Here is a 13457-nt window from a genome sequence, read left to right as displayed (position 1 = left end):
GAGAAAATGGATGTCAGCTCCATGTGATCGTGGAGCCCTGGGTAAGATCACCTTAAATCCATGTAGAGAGGCTAGTTTGCTCTGTCGTTAACTCACAGTTTCCTTTCTCTTTCCCTAGCATGTTTTCCTGGTAGATGATCCCCTCAAAAGTGGTACATCCTCGCTCCTCTTTCTAGTTTTGATCGAATGTATCCCAATACTCATGGTTCCAAAAAGCAAGCTATAGCTCCTGGATGTCTCTGGAATATTAGAGGGATTTTTTTTCTCCAAATCAAGTTGAATAGGGCCTCCATCTCACTTCACAAGAGGTGCAGATTCTCTGGATGCTGCATTAGACACTAAAATTACCAGCTGGGTATTATACAGAGCATGTTGACATGAAAAAAATAGGCTATTTTCTTTTCTGAGTAGAAAGAAATTGGATGCGTGCGTTCATACGTGCTCCAGATTTGGATGCTGCATCATTGTGAAAGGGATATGAGGTGGAGAGTGTCTGGGGTATTGGTATGTAAATGAACACTTTAATTATTGCAGTCTGATAGCTGATTTCCCATGTCTGGCGCTGCTGGAGCACCTGGATCCTATACGGATGTGGAGTTTACTCGGGCCAGGTGAGCGGCTGGGGTTTTGTAGCTGCTGCTGGCACATCTGGTCAATGCATGGAAAATAACTAACTTGGGGTGGGAGGTGGGGGGGAGATGACAATGATTTTGGTGCCGTAACACGAGGCTTTGAAGACCGCTCTTAAAAATTGGGACGAAGGCAGAGCAAGGATGCCAAGCGTTCCTGGGAGCTCCAGGCTGACCCCCTCCAGGCGCTGCCTGCTTGCCTTGTGCCGCAGGCAGAGTGTTTGCATGCCAAATATCGACTCGAGCCTCCTGCAGATGTCCTGCGCATCTTCCTCGTCCCCTGCACGCCCCGGTTCCCGCCGCCTTGCCGGGAGGTGGGAAGCCCCTAGCCATGCGAGGGCTTTGCCTCCTCATTATCTCATGGATGCCCCCCATCTGCACCCTGGGCTTTTCACAGACCCCCATTATTTCCAATCCCCTTCACTTGTCAAAAGTGATTTGGCAACTTATTATCGGTCAGACAAAACAGCTCTGGGCTCCGCCGGCCCTGGTGAGGGGCCCGGGTCCTTTCAAACTTTTATCCCCCCCCTTTCCTCTGTGCGGGTTCCCCTCTCTCTGGGCAAAGCCACTGAGCGAGCATGCAGCCGGCAGATCCCAGCCCCAATTAGCAGCCTGTGCAAAAGGGCAGGAATTTTAATTAGTCGAGCAGTCAATTATATCAATGGACACCCTATGCCCTCTCCCCTCTGCTCCCCTCTCTTCCACCCCGCAGCTATCTCCCCGTCACCCCCGTCGCATTGCTGTCCGTGGGCAAAGCTGCCCGCCCCTGCTCCGAGCCCTTTGCAGGGGCTGGCAGCTGCTGGTGGGACCCGCTTGTCCCAGAGCCTGGCGGTTGTCCCCTCCGAGGCACGGTCACATCCCTGACCTCCGCTTGAACCGGGGCTTCGTGCCCTCCCAGACCTGCCCTGCCAGTGGCGGTCTGAAAAAGAGGGAAATCGAGTAGGAAAGTGCTTCGGATTAGCGCAGCCAGAGGCTTGGGCTCGGTTTACTCCGTTCGATGTCAGGGAGAGGAATAGGACGGGGAGGTTTTGAGAGATGAGCCTCTCCTCCTCTGCATACATGGCTCTTGATACTGATCTGACTGTCAGCTCTCCTCTGAGATGGGCTTAGAAGTTGGGGCACCAGGGAAACTTCCAGGCTGTTAATACTGTCACTCGCCTATCAGGAATAATCCCTTCAGATCTGATCTGCTATTTCTATTTTATTTGCATCCTAAAATTGCCTCCTCTCCCACTCCCACACCATGCAGCAGGCAGCGCTCGGGGCTTTGCTGCATCTCCAACATAGCTGAAGGGCACTTCTACCTACCACTGCCTCTCAACCTAGTTGGGGCATCAAATAGCTGTCCTAAACACGCTGGCCCTTGCCATTGATTAAACTCTTCCTACATTTGGCGTTTCTTATCGTTTTGCTTTAAGTATTACTCTTTTGCTGTAAGATCAGGCTACAGTGAGTCCTCAAATCTACGTGAAACCACATCCTAAAGTCGCTGGACGTGCTTTACAAGGTAACGCAGCTGATAGGAGGACTCAGTAAAGAGATGAGCTCCCGCACATCTATTAAATAGTAGTTCACACATCTAGTAAATAGAGTCGTTCCCAAATTTTGGTCGCAGAAGCTGTCCCAGTTCTCTTCTGCCCAGCAAATGCCTCTTCCCGGGGCATGAAACAGCTCGGTTGTCCGTCCGTCCATCCATCCATCCCACCTTTACCCTGTGGCGGGATCTACCCGCGTGTTAAGCAGCACGTTAAAGACTGAGCCCGTGTAAAGCTGAACCCCTGACCTTTTTGGTGCGGAGGTGCGAGCGGTGGTAATTGAGTCGTCGTGACACATGCTGGTTATCTACTGCAGTAATTACCAGGCGTTCAACAGCGTCTCGGCCGTCGGAGGGGGAAGTCCTCGCCCACAAGCTGCAAGCGCTGGGCTTTGCAAGAGGAAACGTGTGGCAGTGCCGCATGGGAACGCGTACGCAGATGTTATGGTACACGCAGGTAATTACCGTGGGCACCTTGTTCCCCTCTGCAGGGGCTATTATATATCAGCGGCGGCAGCAAGATGATTGGGAGCTGATGATACATCATGGGGAAGAGATTCTGAAGCCATCTGTCTGTACCGAGTGTGATATGGGTAACATCTGGTGGGCACGTGTAAAAATAGGATTATGAGCAAAAAAAAGTGACTGTGGGAACAACATCTTGCCATCCTGCCTTAATCTCTCTCCTCCCCTTATTCACTGCGATATCAGACGTTCTCAGGTTGTGAGTCAAAGCATTTTTCTCCATGAATCAAATATATGCAATTTAATAGCTGGGTATTTTAATATGCTCCAAGCACAGGAAAAACAACTAGGTCTGTTTCCACTTAAAATGGGGAAGAAGGGGGGAAAAATATTGGAGGAGAAGCCAAAGGCCATGAAGGAGATAGTGATTTGCTGTTGGTCGTCCAGCCAATTAGTGGCAAAGAGAAGGGGATGGCTCCCATGCTGTGACACTTGCTCTCCTGGAAGGTACGATGTACACTTGGCAAGGGACGGATAGAGCCTCCTGATTTCAAACCAGCATGATGTTAAGTGGATAAAATGCTATGCAGAAACTCGGGTGAGATTTCCTACCGGGGTTGGGGGGGGTAGGGGGGGGAAGGATGAAGTGAAGAAAGTGGAGAGGAGAAGACCATAGCTAGAGTAGGAGAAAACAGCTGATCCCACACTTCCCTGTCAAGTATCTCTCTTGCTTTGATTGATCTCCCTGAGGAACAAAGGCTTGCCAGGTTGCCAAGTGTCCTGTATACCCTGTCGGTCTGGTTTGAGTTCCTCCATCTATTGTGAATGCAAGATCTGAGATGAACGTGTCTTGCTCGAGGTTTAGCTGTGTTCCTCCTGTTTCCGTCATCTCGAGCTGTAAATAGTCCACGATTAGACCAAAACTGGCAATTGTGTTACTCATGGGTGACACAGAGCAGGACGGGCTGGGGGGCTGGTAACAGTGAATTGTCAGTTTTCTCATTAAATCGAATAGATGTGATTCACGGGGATGAGATATGGGCAGCACATTAACCACCTCCTTAGAAGGATGGATACCGTTCAAACCACAAGAAAACCACCCTCCTTCACCTGGTGCCCAGCCTTTTATCCCGTGCTGTTGGGAAAAGACCTTCAGATGTCGTTCAATACTTTGATTTCCCCTTTGAAAAACTGAAGTGAAGGAGGACAGACGTGTTTGGCTGCGGACTGCAGCACGAGCTGTTGTGCCTGGCGTTTGGTGCTTTCTGAAGCACCCGGCAAAGACAGACAGAGATACTGCTCCTCGGGGGGGAAATAAAAGCCCGGGAGCTAATAAACGTGTGCGAAGTGGCTGATTTTGTGCCTGCAGAAGGGGAGCGAAGGGCATACATCTTTTCTACCCCCCCCGCCTTCCTTCTCCAGGGCAGAGATTCCTATAAACGCCCATGATGTGAGATTAGGATTGGCTTTTTTTCGCAACAGTTCAGCCTTCACTTAGGACCCTAAATAACAGCCAAATTCTTTCGTAAGGACACCGCATCCAGCAGCTCTTAATATTGCTGGGCTCACTTGAAAATACTGGCTGTAATGGCTGCAATTATGAATTGATGGCCTTAAATTCGCCATCAGACCTAATGCCTAGTTTTTCTGTCTGGTTCTTGTTTCCATTCTGCCTTTTCGTCGGTGTTCCACAGCCACAATTATTTGTCATTAGTCATTAATCTTGAAAGCATCAGCTTTTTTTTTTTTTTTTTCTTTTTCCTTTTTCCCCAGGAACTGTTGCCTGCTCCCTGGTTTTATTGTTCACCGTTTTCCATCACTCTTTCTCTTGCCTCAGTCTAATCAGGTTTGTACTGCTCTAAAAAGTTGTTTTGGTTTGGGTTTTGTTGGTTTTTTGTTGGTTTTTTTTTTTTTTCCGACGGGGGAATAAAGCAACGCAGCGAACGTGCCCGAGAGACGTGTGCGCAGCTGATGCTGCCTACACCTACGGGATGTTTATGCCCTGCTTACAGCCCGGCCCGCTGGGGAGGGGGCAGCATCGAAGCGTTTTTCCTTAGAGCTGTCGTGATCCTGGATTTTTCTGGCTCGTACGGCGTCCGAGTCCGAGCACGGGTAATTCCTGCAAGCAGCAGGTTTTGGCAGGGGACGGGCATGACCCACGCTCACCCCGCCGGCCTCCCACCGCAGCAGGAGAGCCCCCACGGGGTCTGTCGCCGGGGACCCCGCGGCTGCTGCTGGTGCGGAGCCGGTGTTCTCCCTGCGGAGCCCAAATCTCATTAAAAGGCTGTCACAGGTTGTTCTCAGCTGGGATCCTGCTGGAAAATGATGAAATAATACAAGAGGGGCAAATCTGTCAGACTTTCGACCGGCATCAGAGGCGAGAGCAAAGGTATAAAAGAATAAAGCCGTATCTGAAAGGGTGTAAAAGACCTCAAAAACACACGAGGGTGTTTAATTCAACACCGCTCTCTTTCCCTGGGAGAGCTGAAAGAGCTGTCTTGCCAGAGACAGGTTAGGATGGGTCCTCACTGGCAATGCAAGCCCATGTTAAGGCAACATAGGCATATTCAGATACCACAGATGTGCACTTCTTACAGCATGAATTAATACATTTCCAATTGTTTGAATCCTTTGGCTAGAAAAAGTCATCCTGGTAGGGTTTTTTTGTTTCTGTTTTAACCCTCCTCTGGCACTGGACACGAGGAGGTGTGAGGAAAGCTGTTGTATTTAACGCGCAAAGGGTTTTGGCTTACTGGGTGTGCCCATTTGTAAGCCGCTGATAGATGCTGAGTGAGACCTGGTAACTGGCAGGCGGGGAGTTGCACCTTGGAGCCGAATGAACCCTCTGCTGCCAGAGCAGCCAGACATCTCCCAGCTTTTATTGTCTTCATCCCCGGGGACAGTCCTGTGCAGGAGAGGAATGCTGTTAGCGGGGGGGGGACGCCACCGTAGTGGGTTGCATCTCCTTTGCCTTCTGTCATCCAGAGAGTATCTTTGTCCCTCGGTAGAGAGAAATGCTCCTAAAGATTGCTTCTTACTCTGAGATCTCCATCGTCTTCCTTCACCCCCTCTGAGACCGACTCCGACAGTGTTTTTCACCACTTCTGAAGTTCTTGTCTTCCTTACTGTTGCCAGGCTTCCATTTTGTTGGTTTTTTTTTCCCTCCATGTTTTTTTTCCCCCCTGGATCCTGAGTCTTTCCAAAGAAATGGCAGGGGCATTTATGCTTCAGCTGCTGCCCGCCCCTCTGGTGCCTTCCAGATGGAGAGAGTCAGCGTTGGTCCCGGTTTTCTTTCCTCCCTGCACGCACAGCCTGGTAGGATAGGATAGGGAGGGAGGAGGGAGGGAGCCTGCAAAGGATGCTCAGGGCGAGAAGTGAGGGATTGTGCATCCATCCTGTCAGTGTGAAGAAAGTGGAAACAAAGCAGGGGCAAAAAGAAGCCGGTTAAATCAGGCACGTGTCCGACTCGTGTGTGAGACATTTTGGCAAATGTGATCAACAGTGGCAAAGCACGTAATCTCCGATAGCTGAGCAATCTGTGGCTTTAATTATAAAATTCACCAGGGCTCTGGCAGTAGGTCCCTCGGCAATAGGAGATGGGGAGAGGGGCAGGAGAAGAGAGGCTCTGGGCAGCAGCAGAGTTGATTTTTTATTTTTATTTTTATTTTTTTTATCCCCCAGGGTGTTTGTTCCACTGCCTGTCCCCCCCAGGTGAGACCAAAGGCCCTTCTCATACACAAACAGCCAGGGCCGTCTGGTTCCGGGTAGCCTCGATGGGACCAGACGGCATGAGATCGTTGCGAGATGGAGGGCGATGCTTCTCATCAGGTGCGGCATCATTTTGGTGGCGTTTTGTGTTTGGCCGTGTCACGTTGCATCCATCCGGGCGCGCGGCGTGCTGTCAGATGGTCGCCTCTGAAGTCAGTAAGGCAGAACAGACCTGCTGATGGAAAGGAGAGCGTGCCACCCCCCCGGGGGGGACCCAGGAGGGAGGAGGCCTCGTGGTGAGCTCGCGGGGAACGAACGGCACCGAAGCGGGAGCGAATTGGGCATTCTGGGGAGAAGAAGTGGGGCGAAAAATATCTCTGAGGAAGACAATAGCCAATAAAACCAGAGAGCTGCAGGAAGGAGAGAACTTGTGAGATTTAGGGAATAGCCTAAAATTCAGGCAGACGTGTGACCCAACAGGGAAGACAATAGCATTGTGACATTTGGGGGCCAAGTGCATTAAAAATAGTGTTGCTGAAATGTGCCGAAACCACACGTGTGGCGTCCTCCTCTTCTCTGCTGTTAAACGTAGGAAAACCGTGGTTGGGAGGAATAGGGAAGAAAAGGGTTATTTTTGTTTAAATACTGCGGGACTAGAAGGGATCAAAAGCTGTGCCGAGTCTTCCCTGAAGCACTAAACATTTCTTATGCCAGCCAAGTGCCCAGAACTTGGCAAGCCTTCATCAACTTGATCGCTATCCAGTAGTCAAATGCTGCTGTGGAAATCTTCCAAATAGCTGATGACTGATCATTAGTATTGTTTAAAAGCATGTTCAGCTTTTAGCGCTGGGTTAAAACACGTAAGGAATGCGGAGGTGCCTTACCTTTCAAAGCCGAGTTTAACGCTTCCCAAGGCATTGTAGCTCCCTCCACCCTGCATCTGCCTCTGTTTATAAACAGGGAAGGTGAGATTTGGGCTATGCTATCAAAGCTGGTGAGGCGTGGTTTTTTGGCTTGGTACCAAGTCCCCTCGGAAGCAGCCCTTGGCTGCCGTGAAGTGGCTTTGCTCTGTGTCCCTGCCGGTGGTCACCGGGGATGCAAGTCCTCGGCGGTTGCGTTCCCCCACCTGCAACGCTGCAGCAATGCCGTGCAGCGATTTGGCTTTGCCTCTTGTGGGGAAATAAGCGGCCCGAGAGAAAGAATGGAGGGTGACAGGCATCTGAAGGGGACGTCTCCAGCTAGCTGGTCTGGCAGACGTCCTCTGTGTGTGCTCCTGCCTGCGTGCGCACCCAAGGGAATGAAGCTCTGCAAAGGATACACGCCTTTTGCTCAGCAGCTTTCCACCCAGTTCACTTCTCCTGAAGGGAGAAGGGAGGGTGCAACGCCTTCTGGTGCAACACCTTTTTGACTCTGTTTCCCATCGGGAGAGGCCCACCGAGGTTTTTCCTTGGCCCGGTAGGTGAGGAGTGCTGGAGATGTCAGCCTGCTTCCTTCCTGATCATCTCCTCTAGCTACTGGCAGAAGAGAGTCATGGGCTGACTGTGGCAGAAACAGATGGAGAACTCCCAGTCCAAAAAACTTCCCTTGTTTTCCCTCTACTTGGTGGGGATGTGTTGCCTACTCTTGGCAGCAAAGGCTTGGAGACCTCTCAGCCTCGAGGCTAAGGCCAGGCACCACCTCCTGGTGCCCCAGCTGCCCCCGACCAGAGGACCCCAGTGTCCTTCCCGGGTGGTCGGATGGCAGGAGCGGGGTGACCGTGGGGAAGGGGAGCTCCACTGATCCTCGGAGAGGTGGGGAAGCGTACGTTGCCCCTCTGTGCTGAGGAGGGGAGGAGAAGACCTGGATTGTCTCTGAAAACCCTCCTTCCTTTTCTTGCCCTGGCTGTATCAGATCATCCTGCTAGGACAGTTGGGCTTAAAGCTCACGGAAGGGGAGAGCCATGTTTGACATATGGCTTCAAAAATGCTCATGTGTTCGTAGCCCTAGAATTAGCCAAATGTTGTAGCAGGGCTAAGGGGAAGGAAATCAGCCAAACACTCTATTTTTCCATCTAAAACTAGCTAAGATGGATTTGGGAGAGACTGAGAGGGAACAACACAGGCAAAGTGGACCTATTAAGACAAGGTAGCAAAGTCCTGAATTTCAGAACGCGGTGCCTGCCCTTTCTTGCTGCCTAGCAGAAATCAAAACAAAAATAAGCTGAAAAACCTTTTTCAGCCTCATTTTCAAAGCCATCTCTGGCCTGGAAATAGCCCTGAAATGAGTCTGAGAAGTTAAGAGCCGCTTAGGGAGGGCCCTGCTGGTGTGCTAGGAAGGTTTGTTTGTGTTCAAAATGTATTATTACATATCTCGGAAAACAGATGACATTATATTGCTTTACATTTGTGCTATTTTTGCTTCAAGGCTCCAGCATGATTTGGGGGGGGGGGGGGGGGGCAAGGGAAGATAACAAATAGGTGTCGGGAACCTATGAAGAATGGAATTTTCCCCCCTCCTGTTATAGTATTAAATAGCTATTTGTATTACAGGAATTTTTTTTTTCTTCTTTTTTTTTTTTTGTGGTGTGCTGAGATAAAAAAAACTTTATTTGCTAATGCCACGTTATTTAATCAGGCTGAAGTACACCTTTAATAAATTTGCCTCCAAAATGAAAAATTACAAAGATGTGGCAGAAGAATATTTTAATGAAAACTGATGATGTAGCAAGTTAGAGCAGAATTCTGTCCTCTTCCTGCCCTTTCCTACCACCCGACAGCACAAGAGAGCAGCCGATATCTCTCAGAAAATCACGGGCCGTGGCATGTAAGTCTTTTTAGTTTTCCTATCCTGAGATCTACTCTCTCGTGGGGTTGTTTTCTGATTTCTAGATGACCTGCCAAGAAACCAGGCCCTTGAGTAACAGCACTGAAATAAGGCAGGCAGCAGTAGCTATCAGTCTGCAGGATGTGTAATGCAAGGCTGGACTGTCTAGGTGTTGAGGTATGCATGGAGGGGGATTGTTCAAGGGCAGGGGATGCATGACAAGGAGGACTATTCTTAGATGGATCCTCAACTAGTCCCGAATCCACCCTGCCGTCCTTCCAGATGATGGCACTCAATGGTGCCAGCAAATATTTACCCAGCCCCAAGGCAACCTTGCTGCTTCTTGTGCCGGGAGAGCGGTGATTGATGGATGCAAAAAATCAACATTTGCAAGTACGTATAAGGAGGAGGATCTACGTGCACTCGGGGATGCTCTTGGGAGAGCTGAATTCAACGCGGCTGGCACCAGCCTCTTCCAATAACGGGGTCGTTGCCTTCTGCCCCCCACCAATGCTGGAATTCGGTCTTGGAGCATTTCCCTTTCATTTTGTGCGGATATATTAAGGAAGAGTAACCACAGCTTTATCAACAGGCTAAGCTGCAGTACCACAGCAACATCAAACGAGGTCTCACCTAGGCACAGCCCTGTTTTCCTCCAAAATCTCTCTTTGCTCATAAAACTGCTGAGCTGTCACATGGAGGAATGGAAGCTCTTGGAAACAGAGCAAAATAAACCCAGAAAGCAGAGCAAACCTCCACGATTAGGAGACACGCGCCTGCTCTTGGAAGCAAAGTGTCCAAACCTACCACGTTGACCAGGTCTCACTTTGGCAATAAATACAAAAGATAAATCTGGGCTGAAAAGCATGAATCCTTCCCTGCTTCTGAGTGCTTCCTGGGGGCATTTGGGTGTGAAGTGTCCTGTCGGCCAAATCGCGGCCAGTCGTTAGAGAAGGTCCTTTGCTTATCCCTGGAGCCCTTTCTCCTTCTGCTTGGCCTGTCAGTGATGTCATCTTAATCATAAATTTGTGACATCAGAACGTGAGTCCATGGAAGCAGTCATGACAGATGAAGTATTATGGGTCCCCTGTAAGCAAAGCGAAAACTCAGCAGAAGAAAACTCGGATGAAATTTATGAGTCTTCTCTAGGAACCGATGTCACTCCTGGCCTGGGGCCACCGTAGCCATCAGGATTTACGCTGCCTGTGCCGTGGGCCTTGCTCTCGCAGCAGCAGGCTAAGATTAATCCAGCCAAAACCGACGCCATGCCACAGGGCACAGAGGCAGTTGTTGGAGAGACCCGACGAGAAAGATCAGCCAGAGGTGGAAGTGCCCCAGGGGAAGCCCAGTGCGTGAGAAGCTCTACTTGCTGGTCCATTTTTACCTGCCACTTGACAAAAAAATGCAAAGAATGAAGCCAGTTACATAGCTGTAAGACACAAAGCTGATGTGTGATATAATTTTTTTTTTTTTTTTTTTTTTCCCTTGTCATCTCGCTCGCTGACTGGACCTCGGTTGTTCTTCAGGCTCATCCACCAGGCGTGGTGAGCATGCCCACGGTTTCATTCTCTGCATAACGAAGGCTCAGTAATGAACTGCCTCCGCTAGCGAGCTGGCAAGCCGGAACGTCATGTGAGGTATCTCTCTTCCACTTCTCGCTAATCTAAGCTGAATTTCAGCTGATGGCCTCTGGATCCCACAGTCGCTCTCTTGGGTGGGGCAGGCCTTTAGGGTGGTCTCATGTACCATCTCCCGAGCACGCTCCATCAGCTGTGAGATCAGCGGTGGCAACAAAAGCTGTCCATAAGATATACTCTTCCCCAAAGGGTGAGCTGTGTTTTTCCAGGTTTGCTCGCTATCCTTTTACTAGTTTCCATGAAAACAAATTGCAGTTTTCATAAACATAAACTACCATCTGGCCCTGAAACGTTGGTAGGTGTTTTTATCTCCCGCCGACGGGATTTGCAAGCTGCCGGGAAAATCCTAGCAAGGTGAAAATGGGTAGTTTTGGCACAGCTCCACCGAGCTTCTGCTCCAACCCCGACCGCTCGCTCTAAGGCCAGGTTTGCTGTTGCGGGTTTAGCTGCCTTGATTTGGTTGAGTGCTGCACAGCATCATCCCAAGGAGGCTTTTTCTCAGGAAGGCTTGTTAGGGCTGCCCGATAGCTTCACCTGAAAAGAAGCACACCAAAAAAAAAAAAAAAAAAAAAAAAAAAATCATCCTTTAAAGCTGTTCTGGTGCAAGCTTTTCTTCGGTAGTGACTCGGTGCCGGGCACGAGCCCGGCGCCATCTGCTCGTAGCCCTGGTATTCACGCCCCAGGAGCACAGCACGAGGGCAAAACCAGCACAGGACTGGGATGTACAGGGTTGCCCGTTAGCACAAACCCAGTTCCGTCATCCTAAACCAAGGAAATGCTCCCCCCGCCCCCAACTTCACTTAACAAAGCCATTAGCACTCCTATTAAATATTTAGCTTGGCGCGTCGTGTTATCCTACCTGCGAGCAGGGAAGGGCAAAGACCGGAGCAGATGGGACGGGGATGATTCAGAGCGTGGTGTTATGTCCCAGAGTGCTAGCCAGGGAGCTGCTTAAATCAAATCAGGCTTAGTAATGGGAAAGTACATAATTAGATGCTTTAACGATCACGGCTGCCCTGTGTGAGGTTTTGCATGGTCTCTACAGGCCGTTTTTCAGAGTGAGTCAAGTCTTGGATGAATTCTCTGGAAGAGTTTCTGTGATCGATCTGGGTTGAGGGAGTAGAGGGGACATCTCCAGGATGGTGGAGATTAAAAGAATGGGTTTGTGTGTGTGGCAGAGAAGGAATAAAAAGGGGAGACCTGACTGAAGATGAGAATTTAGGCAAAGGCATGCCAGCTTTTTGGGTGCTGGAGAACAGAGGCAGTAAGAGATCAGCAGAGGTATGGTTGCCTTCAGTTTCTGTGTCTGTTCACCAAAGTTAATCAAAGGGTGGGAGTCTGACAACAGAACATAGCTGGCAAGGAAGAATCCTTGTCCCTAAAGCTGCCTGGCAATGGCAATATAAAGAAGAGTCTTTATATTCTCGCTCTCTTTTGCAAATAATATCATAGCGTTGCTGCGGGTTTGGTGGATGCTGAGTAGAGAGGTGGCATAGAGGTGGGGGCTTGACCGCTCGAGGGCTTGCCCACTTTCAGCACTCGCAATGAAGAAGGGCTGTGAGATTTTTGTTCGGTTGGGTTTTGTTGGGAGGCGGAATTTAAGAGGACGGGTTTGATACACGGACTCTTGGCAGGCCTCTTGACAAAGGTCACGTTACAAATACATCTCCAAAGCAATGTCATTTCTAAAACACCTTCTCCCTGCATTTATACCAGTAAACAGATTCAACCTCTTGATGAGACGTTTTCCAAGGTAAAGTCTCCAGAAATATAGCGAGGCCTGACATTGCCTAGCGGGCTTAGGAATGGCTTGGGAAAGCCTTGGAATGCCTAAAGGGCTCCAGCAAGAGGACTTCGATAGGTCTTTCATCTGTGCTGAGGCTTCAGTCCATCACTGGTGTTAAAAGATGACCTATAGCTAAGAAAGGAAGTAAGCGGGCCGGACATGTTTTATGGAGCTTTTTCAGGTAGAAAATGCTTACTCATAGGGCATCCATCCAGGATATGGGAGATCATGTTTGAAACGTCTGCCTGATAGAGAGCTGGGATTAATTAAATATGCACAAGACCAGAGAGAGAATCAGGCAGAGCAAACATGCAAAATCCTTCATCTTCTAGGGGAATGCTCACAACCTGCATATTGTGTTTCTTAGGCTGGTGTGCATTTCCTCTCCCTCTCGAAAGAATCAAACATTAAATTAAAAGGTCTTGGAAGAGAAATCCCCAGATCTCACAATTCATACAATTCTTGTTTTCTGGCTAGTTCTTACTCCCAGCACAGGATATTGACATATTCGGATAAGGGTAATTCTGGGGATCTTCAGGTCTTTCTTGGATGCTGGACTTGAAAACTATGTTTAGACATGGTTCAGACTCCACCCGCATTTCAAAATTGATCAGAAATGTGAAGTGATGCATTCCTTTGTGCTCGTATTTTTTCCGTCGCTCCCATGTCCCTTAATGTGCACTCTCCCCATCAGCAACTGCCCTCCCGCCTCAAATACAGAAAACCTCAAAAACCAAAAAACCTCTCCACCACCCCCAGCCTTGGCTGATCTCTGTGCCCCCCACCCCTGCAGGGAGAAGGAGCTGGCACATCTCACCTCCTGCACGCTTGGCATCCCAGAGGGTAGCGTCTCCAGCGTGCAGCCAGCTCAAGGAAGAGACCCTTACGTCGCTCAG

Source organism: Gymnogyps californianus, chromosome 6 (assembly GCF_018139145.2).
Source record: "Gymnogyps californianus isolate 813 chromosome 6, ASM1813914v2, whole genome shotgun sequence".
Lineage (NCBI taxonomy): Eukaryota > Metazoa > Chordata > Aves > Accipitriformes > Cathartidae > Gymnogyps > Gymnogyps californianus.
The sequence above is the reverse complement of the archived record's forward strand: the minus strand, read 5'-3'. Positions refer to the sequence as shown.